Source organism: Prionailurus viverrinus, chromosome B3 (genome assembly GCF_022837055.1).
Source record: "Prionailurus viverrinus isolate Anna chromosome B3, UM_Priviv_1.0, whole genome shotgun sequence".
NCBI classification, from domain to species: Eukaryota; Metazoa; Chordata; class Mammalia; order Carnivora; family Felidae; genus Prionailurus; species Prionailurus viverrinus.
In genome coordinates this window covers 75,264,294-75,282,766 of record NC_062566.1, presented here as the reverse complement: position 1 = coordinate 75,282,766, position 18,473 = coordinate 75,264,294, and the positions used below count along the sequence as shown (strand labels likewise).

The 18,473-nt window shown below is 36.9% G+C and overlaps 1 protein-coding gene and 1 pseudogene across 3 annotated transcripts in view; both read left to right on the top strand.

The window, feature by feature from the left end:
* Positions 1–18,473, top strand: part of PRKD1 (protein kinase D1) — a 332,982-nt gene that overhangs the window by 42,882 nt on the left and 271,627 nt on the right. The gene's annotated exons all lie outside the window — the stretch shown is intronic.
* LOC125168014 (60S ribosomal protein L9-like) lies at positions 15,551–16,113 on the top strand (annotated as a pseudogene).

Sequence of the window (18,473 nt, the reverse complement as noted above, 5' to 3'; positions counted from 1 at the left end):
GTGTATGTGTGTGCATGCGTGCGCATGTACACATGCACGTAGAAGCTTTAATTCTGATGTTTGGGAATGGCTAAAATAAAAAAGGTAAATAAGAAATGTTGTTGAGGATGTGGAAAAAAAGAAACTACTGTGCACTGTTGGTGAGAATGTAAATTGGCACAGCTTCTGTGGAAAACAGTGTGGAGGTTCCTCAAAAAATTAAACATAGAAACAGCATATGATCCACTTGTTCTACTACTGATTATTCACACAAAGAAAATGAAAGTACTAATTTGAAAAGATATGTGTACCCATATTTTTATTGCGGCATTATTTTCAGTAACCAAGATATGGAAGCAATCTAAGTGTTGATCCACAGATGAATGGATAAAGTAGATGTGGTGTATATACATATAATGGAATACTATGCAGCCATTAAAAGAGTAAACTGGTGGTTGCCAGAGAGAAGAGAGTTAAGGGGTGGGCAAAATGGGAGGAGGGGAGTGAGAGATACAGGCTTATAGTTATGGAATGAATAAATATTAGGAATAAAAGACACAGCAGAGAGAATATAGTCAGTGATCTTGTAATAGTGTTGTATGGAGATAGATGGTACTACGCTTAACGGCGAGCACGGTTGAACATATAGAGATGTTGAACCACTATGTTGTACACCTGAAACGAATGTAATATTGTGTGTCAATTATGCTCAAATAAAAAATATTTAAAAATCTGGTGACTGGGAAGCATTAATGATAAATCAATTAACTGAACTTAAGAGTCAAGAAATCTGGATTTAAGCTCTGGCTTATTGTATTAACTATATAGGAAAATTATGTAAATTCTTACAGTTCCTGTTTCGTCGTCTATGAAATAGAGATAATTGTTCCCCTATTACTTTACAGGGTCTGAGACATGATTCAGTCCTTTCTTCATTCATTTGTTCTCCAATATATATTGAGCACATACTGTATACTAGGCATTATTCTAAGCACATGATCTATTTGTGCACAAAACAGACAAAATCCCTACTTCCTTCGAGCTTACATCGTAGTGGGTAGAGATAAACAATGAAACATAAGCAATAAATAGTGTATATAAAACATGATGGGTTCTGTGGGTAAAAGTAAAAGATGTGGATAAGGAGACCTGGGAGTACTCCCAGGTGGAGCAGAGTAGGGTGGTGGGTGGGCAGATTGCAGTGTTTAATAGGGGGTCAGGGTGGGCCTCCTTGAGAAGGTGACATGTGAGTAAAGACGGAAGTCAGATGGGAGAGTCTCCATGTGGACATGTGGGAGAAGAATGTACCAGGCTGAGATGACAGCCAAGGCAAAAATCCTGTGGTGTTTGAGGGAAAGCATTGAGACCACTTAGGCTGGAGTGGACTGAGTAAGATGAGGGGGGCTAGGTACAGTCAGATCGCAACAGCTCGTGGGCTCTTTAAAGACTCTGGCTTTCCCCCTGAAGGAGACAAGAGCCATTGCAGGTTTGGAGGGAAGTTATGTGACCTGATTTAAGTTTTGAAAGGATCACCTCTGGCTGGTGATCTGGAGACTAAACTGTGGGAGTAAGAGTGGGAAGAGAGAGCCTGTTCAGGACCTTTTCAGGTGAGAGGTGATGGTGGCTTGGGTGAGTGAGCAGGCTGGGTGGGAAGCATCATCCAGGAAGCACATAGAAACAAAGGTGTCTTTATTCTTACAAACATGGTGTTGAGCCAGAGGGTAGCCACTTCTCATATTTTTTCTTAAGGGCTTAGAATTTAAATATATACTATTATTTGAATGTATACTTTTTAATGTTAGATGTCTAGAGATTAAATGTTACCTCTTAGTTTCAGATTACTTTTACTAAAACTCTTTTGGAGAAATCAAGTACCAAGCTCAAGAAAGATTGCTTGTGTGCCTCCTCTGACAGTACATGTAGCATATGACCCAGGGGTCGTTCAGTATTACCCTTGCTTATTTTAGAAATTGAGACATGTTTCTCAGTACCACTCATTCTCTATCCCCCGTTTTATAATCACCAAGTCTTGTCCGTTGTGTTTTTGAGTGATATCTGAAATCTGATTACTTCTCTCCATCTCCACTGTTAACCCCATGGTCTCAGATGTCATCAGTTTTGCTTGTACTGCAAGTATCTTCTTGCATTCTCTACTTAGCAAACAGAATTTTTTACAAATTCAGGTGTTATCAAATCACACCCCTGTGTAGACCGCTTCTTCGGTGACTTCTGTAGATTATTTTCCACAGGTCTCGGTTCGTTGTTTGCCTTACTCTGTCCTGCTGTGTATCCCAGGAGGTACAGACCACATCACCATAAATCCTTTGGCTTCTAGCTTCCCGTTGAAGATGATATGCTTCTTCTTGAGTGTAGGGTGAAGTCTGCAATGTATGGCATGAACAAAAATCTGTAAAGAAGGCCCTGCAGGGTCTGACAGATCTACCCGGGAGACTCAGCTTGCCCCTTTCCCCATCTCTGACTTTGACAGTTACCTTTCACTTCCTTAAAGACCCCGAGCTCCTCCTATCTCCCTGAGTTAGTATTTCTCATTGCTTCTGACTGGACCACTTTTCCTCTCCCTCCCTTCCTCTTCTCTTGTCTCACCCTTGCCCATCCTGAGTGTCTCAGCTTTAATGTTGCTTCCTCAGACAATCCTTTCTTGGTTATACACTCCCATTTTTCACTAAATGTTTCCTTTGTAGCAGGTGGCATGACTTTATATGAATATTCATGTATCTATTTGCATAATGTTTCTCTTCTCTGCTAGATTCCAGGCTTTGTGAGGTCAAATATAAGCAAGTTTTTGTTTATCTTTTAAATCTCTGTCTCGGAGATTGGACACACAGAGTACTCATTAACTCACTAACTGCCCAGAAAATGGGTTCTGAGAGTGAAGATAGCTTCATGGGTTGTTTTCAGGGATTATCAAGGAAATTTTAATGTGTTATAGTATATAATGAGACCTAGAAGCAGAACTAAAATTCAGAATTATGATGAGAACTCAAACTAGAATTAGAACCCAGGTGTCTGTATATTCTTTCCTGTGCCAAAACTGATCTTCATGAACCCAGCAGTACTGTGTAAGAGCCTAAGAGCCACATGCTAAAGAAAATTATGTCAACAAGGCATAATTTCTCATCCTTCAGTTTTGAAGTTGAAAGAGTGTATAATTTTTTCATTTCATATGTTTATTATAACATATGAACATAATATACTTTTGTAACTGAAATTATTGACTTTTTTTTGTAACTTTGAGAACAAAGTTATATTTAACAAATAAAAATGAGAGAGAGAGAGAGAGAGGGAAAGCTTTGGTACCAGATACATGGGCAAAGACAAAAAGAATGACATTAATAAGATTTGAAAAACAAAACTAAAACTAAAAAATAGTTATTTTAAAAAGAAAGAAATTCCAGTTAGTTTAAAACAGAATAAGTTTGGTCATTAACACCCTCAATAAAGTATAAGTTGAAACAGGAATATTTGGTTTTGCCAGTAATAAAATTACTCTGTTAAATGTATTAAAATCTGATCTTTTACATTTTTCTGTTATGAAACTTTATTTTCTACTATTTCTACTAGAAAATGCAATGTACTAATCTCTCAGAATATAGCTTAGTTTTATCTCATTGATTCATTTTAAAAAGTTTGAATATATCTTTTAAGGTTTATCATTAGCCATTTCAGAAGCAAATAAACATGTTATTGAAATACACATGGTATTCTAAGTATTTCAGATTCATAGAGCTGAATGGAATTTATTTTTAACTTTATGAAGAAATAGTCTTTTATGGACATTTTTAATGGTGCTTCTATTCCAAAATAACTTTTGTGGCTGTAACATTCTAGAAATAGATGTATTTGATGGAAATGTTGACAGATTCTTATTTGTAAGCAATGAATGAAGCCACCTAGAATTTTAGTGACTTTCCTTCCAATGAATGGCCATTCATATTTATTATTATCAATTCTAATAATAATCCATTTTAGAATTCCAGCTGGGCACTGTGTAACATTTGATATGATCTCAGTCTAATTCCCTTCTAAAGTACCATTGTTCAGCACACGAAAGCGAGTGCACACCTGAGAAGATTCAGCCTTGAGACTCTACCTTTTCCATGAATTAGTATGATAGGAGGTCAAGGCATATATGGAATAGACCTTTTTGCATTAAGTCATTCTTGGCACTGCAAAGGAGGGTAATTTGTGTAAGACTTGTATTATGAGTTCTGTCAGCATGGAAACTGAAAAACAAACTCTTGAAAGAGAGAATGCCTAATACTCCTCTTTTTTTTTTTTGTATCGATGGCCAGAAATGATTCTACACTTAGTAGAAAAAGGCAAAGAAGTTTGTCCTTGACACAAAGAGAAACTTCCTTAATAGTTTGGCTGAGGTGTTTGGGGGAATTTGAGTCCTTTAACTGAAAAGAGAAAATTCAATTACCAATTATTTAGTATCTCCTGTGCACTTATCAAGTATTACAGTCAATCCATTGGTGTGTTTTTAAATGAAAGAAAGATTATTAAAGGTTATATGTTGAAATGAAAGAAAGTAAGGTGCTGAAGAGCTGTGTGTAGAAAAAATACCTGGAGAAGTGTGACCTGTAAGAAGTGTGTGATGTAACATCCCCCATATATGAAGAGGACAGGAAGTTTGGTGAAATGAAGTAATTCTTAACTTATGCCAAATTGAAGTCCTTATGATTAATATCAAGACAATTAATTAAGTGACTTACTTGTCACCATCAGTGGGCCTTAAAAATTTTGACAATTTTTTTTAGGAATTTTAAGAGATGAATAGAGAAATCCTTTAGAAGTTTTTATCAAAAATAAATTTAGATTATTTTGGTATGTTGATATATGTATCTATAAATAGTACCTAGATGTAAACTCTGTTTATGGAATTTAATTCCATGAATATCTCTCTAGATATTTTTCAGCCAATGTATATTTTTTGTAAGGGTTAAAATAGAGCTATTTTTTTTATCTGAAAAGGAGATCATAAAAACTAAAAATATACCATTCAGTAGTCAAAGCAGATTGTGAGAGATCGTGCCTTGGAGAGACAAAAGAGGGCAAGATTCTATTCAGTTAGAGGGATCTTTACAGAAGAAGTAAGCACTGGAGTAGATCTTCAAGAGGAGTGATTTATTTGTGTATATGAAGATGGAGAAAGGAGAGGCATCATGACTTTTTTTTAAAGTTTGTTTATTCTGAGAGAGAGAGAGAGACAGACAGACAGACAGACATAGGACGCGATCCCATGAAATATGATATCATGACCTGAGCTGAATTCAGGAGCTGAATGCTCAACCAACTGAGCCATCCAGGTGGCCCATCATGACTTTTGATTATGGACTGTAGTAGTAAATAGCCTATGCATGTGTCCAGGAGAGAGAGAGAGAGAGAGAGAGAGAGAGAGAGAGAGAGAGAGAGAGGAAAACTGGTATCTAAATATTTCACTTGTGGTTTTTGGTTTGCACTACTGAATTGGACAGAAGGTTTTGCCATCCATGGTGGCTCTGCTTTATATGATAAAATGCCACTCTATTTCTGATTGTTGCTCTAAGTAGGCTGCTGTTGTCATACCTTGAGTCTCTGAGAAGTCTATAGGTCTCCCACACCAATGATATTTATGTTCCTTTAAATAATTTTTTTTTCTGCTCATTCATTTATCTTTGTAGCTTATTACATAGTTGTCTTTTGGGCATCCTGCTAGCATCCATCCGGTGATAAGAGATGTTGTGTGTTGATGCATTTCTTCCTTCATAAGTCTTGAGTGTCTAGAACAGTGCCTGGATAAAGCAGGCATTTGTTAAATAGTTGGTTAATGTTTTTGGTAGAGATTCTTTGTTGCTATTTAATATCAGGTATATTTTATACGAAATGCAGATAAAACTTACCAGAAGAAACTGTGACCATGGTGGTAGATATAATTTTCAGTCATATAAAGCATCTAATTTCACAACAGTGGATTAGTTTTATCAAAAGTTACATATCTTTCTTTATCAGAGTTTGGATTGTCAAACAACAATCAGGCTTTTTTTGTATAATGGTTTCCATGTTTTCATTTTCATCTATTCGTATGCTAGTTAGGCAGTGTCTTCTCTTGGAAGAGTTATTGCGTTATAGGATTTCATTACTTTGAAGATACTTGGGATATTTTTTCTTTAGCCATTTTACTGAAAAAAGGCAGGTCAAGGGATTGCTTTTAGTCCTGTGATAGTCCTTTAAGAGTATCTGAATTTTCTAAGGTTATTGCCTAACTTACCTTCATTCTTTATGTTGTCAGGAGCTTTCTCACCTGTCTGTCTATCCATCCATCCATCTATCTATCCATCTATTATCTTTCTGTCTGTTTCTCTATATCTGCATATCTGTCATCTATCTATGTGTCTGTTCATCTATGTACCATCCTGCCTGTCTGTCTGTCTGTCTCTTTCTATCTCTCTATCATCTATCTGCCCATCTATGTATCTATTCATCTATTTATGCATCTATCAATCATCTACCCCCACCTACACACAACACAGAAACAAGGTGTATATTTATTTTGGGATAGCATTTAATATGTCCGGTACTGGGCCGCATTTGTTATTCCTTCCAGTATATTTGCTTTATAAATGAAGAACTGAGAATTAGGGGGCTTAGCTCTCTTGTTCAATTAGTGAAGTATGAACAAGAATTGAATTTAGAGAGATTTTTCTTTGGTGGGGTTTCAGTTTTAAAAGATGCCATCCAGAGATTTATTCTTTTACTTATTACAGTTTGGGATAATTAATAAAAATTTTCAACAGTGAGAAAAAAATGAAACATTTGAAATATCTGAGCATGTCAGAAACTAGCAGTTCTTGGCTTTATCTTAGAGCAAAATGGTGTCTAGCGAGAACTGTATTTGATAAAATATTGGCAAAAGTATTAAAAGACTACTGTAGTAGTATCAATACTACTACTTAAATCATTTAAGAAGTTCATATGCATAAAGAAAATGACACAAATCATTTGAGAGCCTTGTTAGAGAATTGCCAAGGAAATATTTTCAATTTAAGTGATTTCCTATGTTCCTCAGGGCTAACATTTGCCCAAAAGTTTCTCTTTTGGAGTCAAGGAGAATGGACAGGGTTGAAGTATATCTGTGAGCTTCTTCAGATCAGAATTCTCCAATGACTGGAGTATTGCCAGCTATTATCACCAATATTCTCAGGTTGCAGCCTAGGGTATACTTCTGTGCCTCTCATAATTTGGGGGGTATGACTATATTATTTTAGCTCCAATGCAAGAAGTTTTTATTTTATGCTAGAGTAGCATAGACCTTTGAATTTGTCCTTCTTTTTTTCTTTAGTAGTACTTAAGATATTATTATCTTACCACAGTGTAATTTCACATTTATTTGTGTGTTTCTCTAACTGCTGCTCCTCTGTTGGACTCCCATGTTCCACAAGGACACTTTTCTGTTTCCTTCTGTATTTTTGTAGCCTAGGATATGCATGTGCCCATGTGTGCGTGCACACACACATACATATATGCTCTGTAAATTCTTGTTGGATTAAGGAAAGGACCTCTGAGGTACTTTTAGACTAGTTGGCTAAGAACTCATTTTATAGCATCCCTGACTGCATTATTTTTTTAATGCTCAAAAGCATTTGTAAAGGATGGGATTGTCTTTGGCAGTTTATAGCTTTTAAATACTACCTCTTTGCATTTTGAAAGTCTTTCTTTGATTTAATTGAATTTATTAATAACTAAAAGCACTTGGATATATTGACTTCTTGTCTATTTTCCCCAAAACTTTTTTTCCCTTGAATAACAATATATATGAGACACTTGCCCGTATTTACAGATGATAAAATTGGGGTGAAGTAATTTTTTATGATCACTTAGCTAATGGTGAAAAGAATGATTTAAAATGAAGATAGAAAGCATTGTATTCTTTTATCTCTGTCTCTCTCTCTCTCTCTCTCTCTTTATTTTTTTTTGCAAAGAAGAAAATAGCCACTTATGTAGTAGTTTTTCAGGTGCTTCTTTCTCTATTTAGATGTACACTTACACTGCAAATGATACTGTTACTTCATTTTCAATGCATAACTTTTTTATTCCCTTTTAATATATTTAATTTTTTTTTCTTTTAGAGAGAGAGAGAGAGAGCAAGTGGGGGAGATGGGTAGAGAATTCCAAGCAGGCTGTATAGTCAGCATGGAGCCCAACGCAGGTCTTGATCATGACCAGAGCTGAAATCAAGAATCATGTACTCAACCGACCGAGCCACTCATTCACCCCTCATTTATTCCCTTTTAAAATGTCCCTGAAAATCAGACACTTGAGGGGCTTAGTTGGTGAAGCATCTGACTCTTGATTTCAGCTCCTGTCATGATCTCACCATTCATGAGTTGTGGCCTCACATGGGGCTCTGTGCTGACAGTGTGGAGCCTGCTTGCAATTCTCTCTCTCCCTCTCTCTATGCCTCTCCCCTGCTCGTGTGGTCTCTCTCTCTCTCTCTCCTTTTCTCTCTCTCTTTCAAAATAAATAAATAAACTTTAAAAAGTAATGTCCATGGCGTTGGTCAGAACTTCAGAAAAAAAAGTTTAAAATGTGCACAACAGTATTTCTAGAAAAATCCTCCTAGTGCTTCACTATTAAGTAATGATATTGTTTCTTATAGTTTTTTTCATGAAAATGGAATTTTTTTTATCCATAATCCTAATAGATGTTAGTATATTACCTAAAGAAACACTGGTAGAGATCATTGCAACTACAAATCTTAATCAAAATTTTGGTTTGGGAATAGTCTTTCTATTTCATATCCTAAACATAATTGCCTTTAAAATCACAATTTCAACCCTATGAGGCTAGCAGTAGTTATGCTTTTAAATTGCATTAAAATTAAAATAAGCTTAAGAAAATAGTAGCAAGGACTAGAGGTCTAATGCCACTAATTTTAGTAATGTTAATCTGAGAATAACCCAAACATGTAAATCTTATGGGGTGTTTGAACACATTAGGAATGCAGCAATCCAGGGGACAGAAGATACCTGTTTCAGAGCTTTAGGCCACTATCGCTGCTGGAATAATAAAGGGCTAGTGCTGCCCGGCTTTATTCACCATGTTATTTTTAGCTTATTTCATCTTGCATGTTGTACGCTTTTTTGGTAAACTCTTTGTTAACCACTTTAGAAACAAGGTTGAGTATGTGTCAATAAATTCTGGGAATTTTTGAGCTGGGTGAACTATGAACAACTTAGGTTTGTGATAATAATAAATTATGGCTTACCTGGGAACTGAATCTCTGGTTTGTGTGGTGGTCTTTCTATCACTCTTCCACATTTTTCCTGTTTCATTGCTGTGTGGAGTTTCATGCTCATTACTCACTTACGTTAACCCTTTTGGTCACTTTGGCTGTTGCAGATTCCCTCAAATACTGCAGTGGTTTATTGTCCTGTTAACCTTGGATTAAACCAGTTAGGTCTGATTTTTTTTTTCTTCTCTTGAATATATTTGATTGCTAATAGGTTACTAAAATATAACCTGTGTTTCAGGTCTCAAGTATCCCTTCATGAGATGCCTTTCTAGCCTATTTCATGTAAAAGTTGATATATCTTTCTGTAGGCCTTCCTGCATGATTATGTTGTTTGACTCATATGGCATTTATAGATTGCCTCATGTCGTATTCTTTTTTTTATTAAAATGCTTTTAATGTTTATTTTTGAGAGAGAGAGAGAGAGAGAGAGAGAGGCAGAGTGTGAGTGGGGGGGGGGGACAGAGAGAGAAGGAGACACAGAATCTGAAGCAGGTTCCAGGCTCTGAGCTGTCAGTACAGAGCCTGATGCGGGGCTTGGACGCACGCACCGTGAGATCATGACCTGAGCCGAAGTTGGATGCTTACTGACCAAGCCATCCAGGTGCCTCGCCTCAAGTCCTCAATGAGACTCGTATCACTTATGACATATTACATTGTATATTAATAACTTATGCTTTTCTTCTTTGTGCAGTCTTTGAAAAAAAAGCTCTGTACCTTATATACTCCTGTATTTTTCAGGAGCTTAGTGCTATTCCTTGTATGGATTAAGTACTGAGTTTTTTCATGTATTCTCTTCACAGAACAGCTTGCTTATTTAATGCTTATTTGAAAGAAATATTACTCCTACTGCCTCAGTAAAATGGACGCATTAAACATATACACATACAGCTATCATACAGATCAAATCTTCATGCACTGTTGAGCGCATGCATTTTGTTGACTCCACAGTCATGTACTAGTTGCACCCCTAGTGGGGTCTTGACCATCTTTGTGCAAGAGGACAGAAGAGCCATAGTGGCATTAGGCTGTGAGAAAAGTTAATTCATGTCTGTCCCCAGGGCAGTCAGGGTTGCTTTTTTGTTTTTTGTTTTTTGTTTTTTTTGTTTTTTCTTTTCCTGGAGTTTGACTTGAGAGTAAGCACTAAAACCATCTCTAGAAGATTTTATATTAACATTGGCAAGAAACAAACAATTGACATCAGGCATAAGTCTTAATTTGCGTTATGCTTTTGGCGCATCTTTGCTGGGAAAATTATGCTAATCCTCACCATCTGCAGCTACCAGATGTGCCATTGAGAGGTGCACAAGTTCCTTTCCAGAAAACTGCTCGATGTCGAATGTCAATCATTCCAGTTAAAATGACAGCACCTACCATCAGAGGAGGGAGAACAACTACAATTCATGTTTTTTCTTTACCATCACATACAAATCAGGATGATTAATACTGTGATAAATGTAGCTGACAGAGGAAGACTAACAAATGTAGTTGTTCAGTCCATCTTTTGTTCTGTTGCAAAATAGCTATAGAATCTGTTAAAGACTATCTCATTGAATATACATGTACAGTGGGTGTGGTCACATTCTGCTGACTGCATTACATTTCTTGGCTTGTATGGTTTATTATATTAAGAGAATTGGCTGGAAGGATGTCAGCAGATGGTGCTAGGCACAGAGTAAGTTTTATCATTGCATAGTTCAGTATGCTTCCAGGAACTCTCTCTCAAATATGATTTTTGAAAATAAAATTGTTCATTTGAACACACTGACAGGTTCTTCCTGAGATTCTTCTATCGTAAAAGACATTGCCATCGGTTTACTGGAACTATGATTTTGTTCCTTTTGGTGGGGAGAGAGAGAACAAGAGAGAGTGAGAAGTGGTTATAATCGACTTTTATCTGAAGTCTTTTCGTGTTTTACCTGGGTCTGGATGTATCTACATTTAGACATAATAGAAATCCTTTATGTTTTAGTTTCATGCCTTTTTAATTTTGGCAGCTACTGCTAAACATTGCAAGAATGCTAAGGCACAGAAGTAAGTTGAACTGTTGAACGTACCAGGTACACCCTAAAATTCCATTGATTTCCAGAATATTAATGAATAGCAGTGTATGCCAGCCGCTGGAACTTACTGTGAGCTCTCCTTGCTCAGGAATGTGTCAGAATGGGGAGCAAGTGTCTTCCTCTCCGCTCCCTCATTCTTCGCTCAAGTTCCTGCCAACCACACTGTGCTGTTGCCTAAAGAGGCTTTGTGTGGACCTAGGAGAGTATTTTCTCATAGCTCAGGTATTCTGTAAACTCGTTCCAACCATTGTATCAGAAAAAAAATGTATTTTGATTTAAATCCTTAGGGAATGGGGAATTCCCCCTTAACTCTGCTAAGTGCTGTTCTTATTCTAGTTTTGTCAGGAAATGAGGCAGTTTTTAGTTGTTATTATGTCTACAAACTGCCTTTAGTAAATATCCAAAGCCCTCTGTTTGTGCTATATTGGTATATGGTGGTGTTCCTAAATCCTGAGTAAATGGTAATTTATAAAGGAATACGAAGGAAGAGCCAGCTTAGTCCAAAACATACGGGGTCCTCCGGATGAGGAGGAGATTATAAATGTTAACAGAATTATACTGCTTTGCCCTTTTTGAATAATAGTGCCCACCTACAGTTCGTCTCAGAGATAAATGAAACTATATGTTTTATTTTCTCAGGGCTGAGGAATAGAGCTTACTAAGAAAAACATTTACGGCAATTTTCACTCATCTCTTTGCCTTTGCCCTCCTTGTTCCCACTGCCTAGACATTTGTCACTTGACTTACGCAAACTGGGCTCAACTCCAGGTGGATTTATACTCTTTCTTCAGGCTTAATTTACTCATCTGCTTTGTGGAGTGCCATTTTTGACTTTTCAGGGAAGAATTCTATGCTTGCTTCATTCTGAACCCTAGCCTCCTTCTCTTCTACTCTGAGTGAACTCCTCCCATTGTTTAGTAATAAGCTAGCATCTGTCTTTGTCACCTGTTTGAATCCTGATGTGTTGAGATTGACTTTTTTTTTTCTTTTTTCTTTTTTTTTTTAATTTGGTTAGATATACCTTTGAATCAGTCTCTGGAACATTTTAGCACCTATTAAATATTTGTTGAGTAAATGGATGAATAATGGTTATTATTCTTATATGGAGAATTTTCACGTATGGAAAATCATCTTTGTTATCTTCATCTTTAAGGCTCATGAGTGTATAACATTTCAGACTATAAATTCAAACAAAATAATTTGTGTCTATTTTAATTTTGAAATAAGTAATGTGTTTTTTAAGTTATCATTGGCATTGCTAATGTTAGGCTTGAAATATTGATACAATGGTGTATACATGTATGTTTTTATAGTCTTATTACTTCTCTGTGTTTCAGTCCAGTTTTACATTTGGAATATTATTTGTCATGCATGTTTCACATTAAAAAAGGAGTTAGCTCATTGAAAATCTTAACAGCGAAAGTTACTTTTAAATTTTATTTGGGGCGCCTGGGTGACTCAGTCGGTCAAGCGTCTGACTTCAACTCAGGTCACGATCTCACGGTCCTTTGAGCCCCGCGTCGGGCTCTGGGCTGATGGCTCAGAGCCTGGAGCCTGCTTCGGATTCTGTGTCTCCCTCTCTCTCTGCCCCTCCCCTGTTCATGCTCTGTCTCTCTCTGTCTCAAAAATAAATAAACGTTAAAAAAATTTTTTAATAAATTTTATTCATATATGTATGGTACAGGCAGAACATGGCATACATTTTGAAAAAATTTTTTAATCCTAATGTCAGTAAATTATTCGTGACATTTTTATCTGTACCCCTGCATATCTTTTAAAACGTGTTTATGTACAAACTTTTAAGCAAAAACATCGCACTGTACATATTGTTCTTTAACTGAGCATCATTTTTGAGTTGACAAAATTACCCAAAACATTTTAGGGTAGAAGTTGCCATTTGATGAGCATCTCTGCAGATGATGCTCTCATTGAAACTAGAAGGTCAACCATATGGAGAGGTTAAAAATAAAATCTGCTGGCCTTCAAAATCCTCTTATCAGCCACCTAACGGGGTCAGATACTGACAATGATGCATCTGAGAGCAGTGAGTAAAGACAGATTGCAGAAGTTTCATAATTGTGAATTGTGTTCTCAGTTTATTCATTTTTGCTTATGTTTGTTCCCAGTCTTGAGGGTCTCTGGACTATGCACATTTAGGTGGCAAATCTCAGATGTAACCCTGAAGGGCTAGTAGTCATTTATATACTCATGCATGAAATAAAGTATTTTATGATATGTCAATCAAATATGCCCAGAAATCAGAATCAAGTTTTTTACCAAAGTAAGTTCTTTCTAAATGTAGCCAGAAAGAGCTACTTTGTCATTAAAATGAATATTCATTTTTAGAACAGACATGTTGTTTGGATTGTGTTAAACATATGTCTGTTAGTGAAAGTGTGAGTCACAAAGAAAATTTCATCTAAAAATAATATCTATAGAAAAAAACAATAAATATACACACAGAAAAATATTTCTTTTTTCTGTTAACTGTTACTTCTTTATTTTTAATGCTTGTGATATCATTTATTTATTTTCTGTTATTAGAAATAATAGGTGACCATATTCAGAGGTGTAAGCAACCCATCTATCATGGGATAGATGGATAAACCATATATAATATAATATATCAGATGAAATATTATTCAGCCTTAAAAAAGGAAGGAAATTATGGCACATGCTACAACATGGATGAATGATGAGGACGTTATGATAAATTTAAATAAGCCTGTCACAAAAAGACAAATACCATCTGATTCCACTTAATATGAGGTATCTAAAGTTGTCAAATTCATAGGAACATAAAGTAGAATGGTGGTTGCCAGGATCTGAGGAAAGGGAGAAACAGGGAGGTGTTTAATGGGTACAGAGTTTCAGTTTTGCAGGGTAAAAAAGGTTTGTAGGTTGGTTGCACACCAATGAATATACTCAACTCTTCTAAACTGTACAGCTAAAAATGGTTAGGACAGTAAATTTTAAATTATGTGCATTTTACCACCATAAAAAAAGAGAGAAACTGGAGAGAAAGTATAATTTTTAGACTGGAGCTTATTTATTTTTAGCTATAATTATTTCTACAGAATATATACGTAGGACTCGTCTTAGGCCTCTGAAAAGGTTATGATATAATACATGTTACTGGTCAAATGCAGGTATATAAGAAAACCTAGTTAAGGTTCAGTGGCAGGTCACTTGTCCCTAAATTGTTTTATTTACTTTTGATGGAAAACACTGGACATTGTAAATTGTTATTTGTGGAATAATTAAAAGCTAACTAAAGTATTGAAATCACTTTTTTCAAATATGTATTTAACAGAGCTCCTTTGCTTTTTTAATGGCTAGTAATTTATAATCCAGAAACATTGATTTATTTACATATTTATTTACTGCTTAGTATTGTGTTGGAGAATGATTTGGGTTCAGTTATTTGATGATGAATAATTTAAGTCTTGTCCTCAAGGAATCTGAAGTCAACTGGAGTGGAGTTGGGGGATGGGGAGAGTAACAAACAGAAAATTGTAATAAAGTACCATAAAGATTATGAAAGGGGTAAATTAAGAGTGTGATGGGAAAAGATAGGAAGTTTTGAGAGTTCAGGGTTTCTGTTTTGGGGCTTCAAGGAACAGTTTATGGAAGAACCAGTAGCTTTGTTCACTGAGAAATGTAAGTTAATTAGGTGAAATGGTTGGAGCAGAAAATGGAGGGAACAGTAAATGCAGAGGCCTATGGGCAGAAGATTTTGTGTTTCAGTTTTGCTAGCGTAGTCCTGTATGTCTGTTGTCCTGGAGTGCGTGGTTTCTCTTTCACTGTTCTAAGTCCAGGTTTGATGGCCTGCCTGTAGGGCTCAGAAAACATGGCTTAGTAACTTAGAGTAGTTTACTGTGCTTGGAACATTGAGTTTGGGGTGGCGGAGTTAAGAGATGCCATAGGGAAGGAGAGGCTTTATTATGAAGATCTATGCCACCTTGTAGCATGATTCTGGTAAAGAACCGTGCCAGATTTTTATAGAGGAGATTATACAGAAAGGTGTGTACTTTAACATTTTGATGCTGGATTCACTGAAGACAAGAGGTTGAAATAGAACAAGAGGCAGGACCATCAATAAGGTAGCAGTATAGTGGGGGCAATAACTGACATTGGTTGTAGTGATAGAAAGAAGTGAGTGAATTCCAGAGTTATTAAAAAGCTAGACTTACTCTGTGCCACATCTATTGCAAGAATGAAGACCGTTCTCAGAAATCAGACTGTGGACATTCCAGAAAATACCAACATTGCTCTGAAGGGATGAACTTTTATTGTGAACGGCCCCAGAGGAACCCTGCGAAGGAACGTTGATTGCATCAATGTGGAGCTCATTCTGCTTGGAAAGAAAGAGTCTCTGAGTTGAGAAATAGTGGGAGAATAGAAAAGAATTGGCTGCTCTTTGCATTGTCTGTGGTCACATACAGAACATGGTCCAGAGCTTCCATTACATGATGAGGTAGATGTATGCTCACTTCCCCATCATCGTTGTTATTTAGGAGAATGGTTCTCTTGTTGAACTCAGAAATTTCCTGGGTGAAAAATACTTCTGTGGGCTTCAGATGAGGCCAGGTGTTGCTTGTTCAGTATCTCAAGCCCAGAAAGGTGAATTTATCTTTGAACTAAATGACATTGAACTTATATCAAACTCAGCTGCTTTGATTCAGCAAGCCACAGCAGTTAAAAACAAGGATATCAGAAAAAATTTGGGATGATATCTATGTTTCTGAAAAAGGAACAGTTCAGCAGGCTGATGAATAAGATCTAAGTTGTCCAGCTACAAAACCAGCAAGATGTTGCAGGAGTTTTCAGACTTACTTGTGATACTTTTTAAAATATTTATTTTTTTATTTTTTGAGAGAGAGAGACAGAGACAGAGTGTGAGCAGGGGAGGGGCAGAGAGAGGGAGACACAGAATCTGAAGCAGGCTCCAGGCTCTGAGTTGTCAGCACAGAGCCCGAGGAGGGGCTCGAACTCACAAACTGTGAGGTCATGACCTGAGCCAAAGTCTGTTGCTTAACCAACTGAGCCACCCAGGTGCCCATGTGATATTTTAAAGATGCAATAAAAACTGTGCTGATTTGGGCTTTTTTTTTTTTAAGACTTAAGATTTAAGATTATTGAGCGTGAGTTTGTGTGTATCTGTGTTTGTGGGGGAAGGAAAAGGATGACATTATGTTGGGGCAGCTCCCCATGGTAAGGACAGAAAAGGAAGGAGAGGGCTTGGGAAAACACAACCATCTTCACTGAAGATGGGGATGGATCCCCTTCACTTAGAAGGGGATGGATAAGCCTAGTGAGGGTCCATGAAATGGGACCAAAAGAAGTAAAAAATAAGGGCCTGAGTGGGGGAAAATGAAGAATTAACAGAGGATGAACAGCTCACAACCAAACCTAGGCAAACTAACAAAAACAAAACAGCAAACAAGGCAAAATTGAGCAGGGGTGGGTCGGAGAGGGAGGAGGAAAGCGCAGAGTGTCCTTTTAAGAAACCAAGGGAGCAGGGTGTTTTGGGAATGGAGCCTATCAGGGAAGGCTTTGGCAGCAAGGTCTGGGTGGTGTGCTTGGTGGAAGGCATTTTAGGAGTGCCGTGGGGCTCAGGGCAGGTTGAAACGGGTTGCTGAGTTACATGAGAAGTGGAGGCTAGGAGCCAAGACAACCATTTCAAGAATTTTTACTGTAAGGAGGAGGAGACAATAGAGTAGAAAGAATTATACTAGAGAGGATATGATAATATAATTTCATCTTTATTTATTAAAAATTTTTATTGTGATAAAGTATACAGAACATAAATTTATCACTGTATTCATTTTATGTATACAGTTCAGTGGCATTAAGTAGATTCGTGATGTTGTGCTATCAACACCACCGTCTAATTCCAGAACTTTTTCAGTCTCCCAAACAGAAACTCTTTACCGGTTAGACAGTAACTTTCCATTCCTTCCTCCCTCTAACCCCTGGTAACTTCTAATCTCTTTCTGTGTCTCTTAACTTGCCCATTCTAGATATTACAAATAAGTGGAATTATCCAGTATTTGGGTCTGGTTCGTTTCACTTAACCTAATGTTTTTTAAAGGCTCATCTTTGAGGGGCGCCTGGGTGGCTCAGTTAGTTAAGCATCCAACTCTTGATTTCGGCTCATGTGATCTCACGGTTGTGAGCTGGAGCCCCGCATCAGGCTCTGCACTGGCAGCACAAGCCTGCTTTGGATTCTCTCTGTCCTTCTCTTTCAGCCCCTCCTCTGCTGTCTCTCAAAATAAATAAAAAATAAACTTTATAAAAAGGCTCATCTGTGTTGTAGTATATGTCAAAACTTTACTCTTTTTTATGGTTGACTAGGATCCCGTTATATGTGTATGCTACAGTTTGTTTACAGATTCATCTGCAGACACGTGGGTTGTTTCTGCCTTTGGGCTATTGTGAATAATACTGCTATGAACATGGGTGTAAAAGTATCCCTTTAAGTACCCGTTTCCCATTCTTTTGGGTATATACCTAGGAGTGGAATTGCTGAGTCATGTGGTGATTCTATGTTAACCGTTCTGAGGATCCACCAGACTTTTTCATAGCGGCTACAAGTTTTACATCCCTCACCAGCAGCATGTCAGGATTCCATTGTCTCCACGTTATTGCAAATACTTGTTTTCTGTTCTAGGTATGGTTTTTGGACCTTAATAATGATAATACTTCCTCCCTTCTGGGCTTTTGTGGATTCCCCTGCCTCTTACTCCACCTGCCAATTTTATCAATCTGTGAGCCATTATCTCCATTTTATAGGTGTAAAAACTGAGGCTTTGAAAAATTCAGAAGTTTGCCTAAGATAATTGCATTGTATCTCTCAGGGCAAAATCTTCACAGCTGTGAAGGCTTAACATACACATATTCATCATTGGTCCTTATTTTTCCCCTCATTGAACTAAAACCGAAACTAAACTAAAGCTGAAACTAAAATTAAAACATGAGCTAAAACTTAAAGCTGAAATGTGTAAGATTTACAAAGCAACCTGCTTATTCAGGATACATGCAGCTTTTACATATATACTACCAAGCAGTGAAAATATATGCTAATACATGTGGCAGCTGCATTTGATCAAATTGTTAGAGAATAGATCTTAATAACA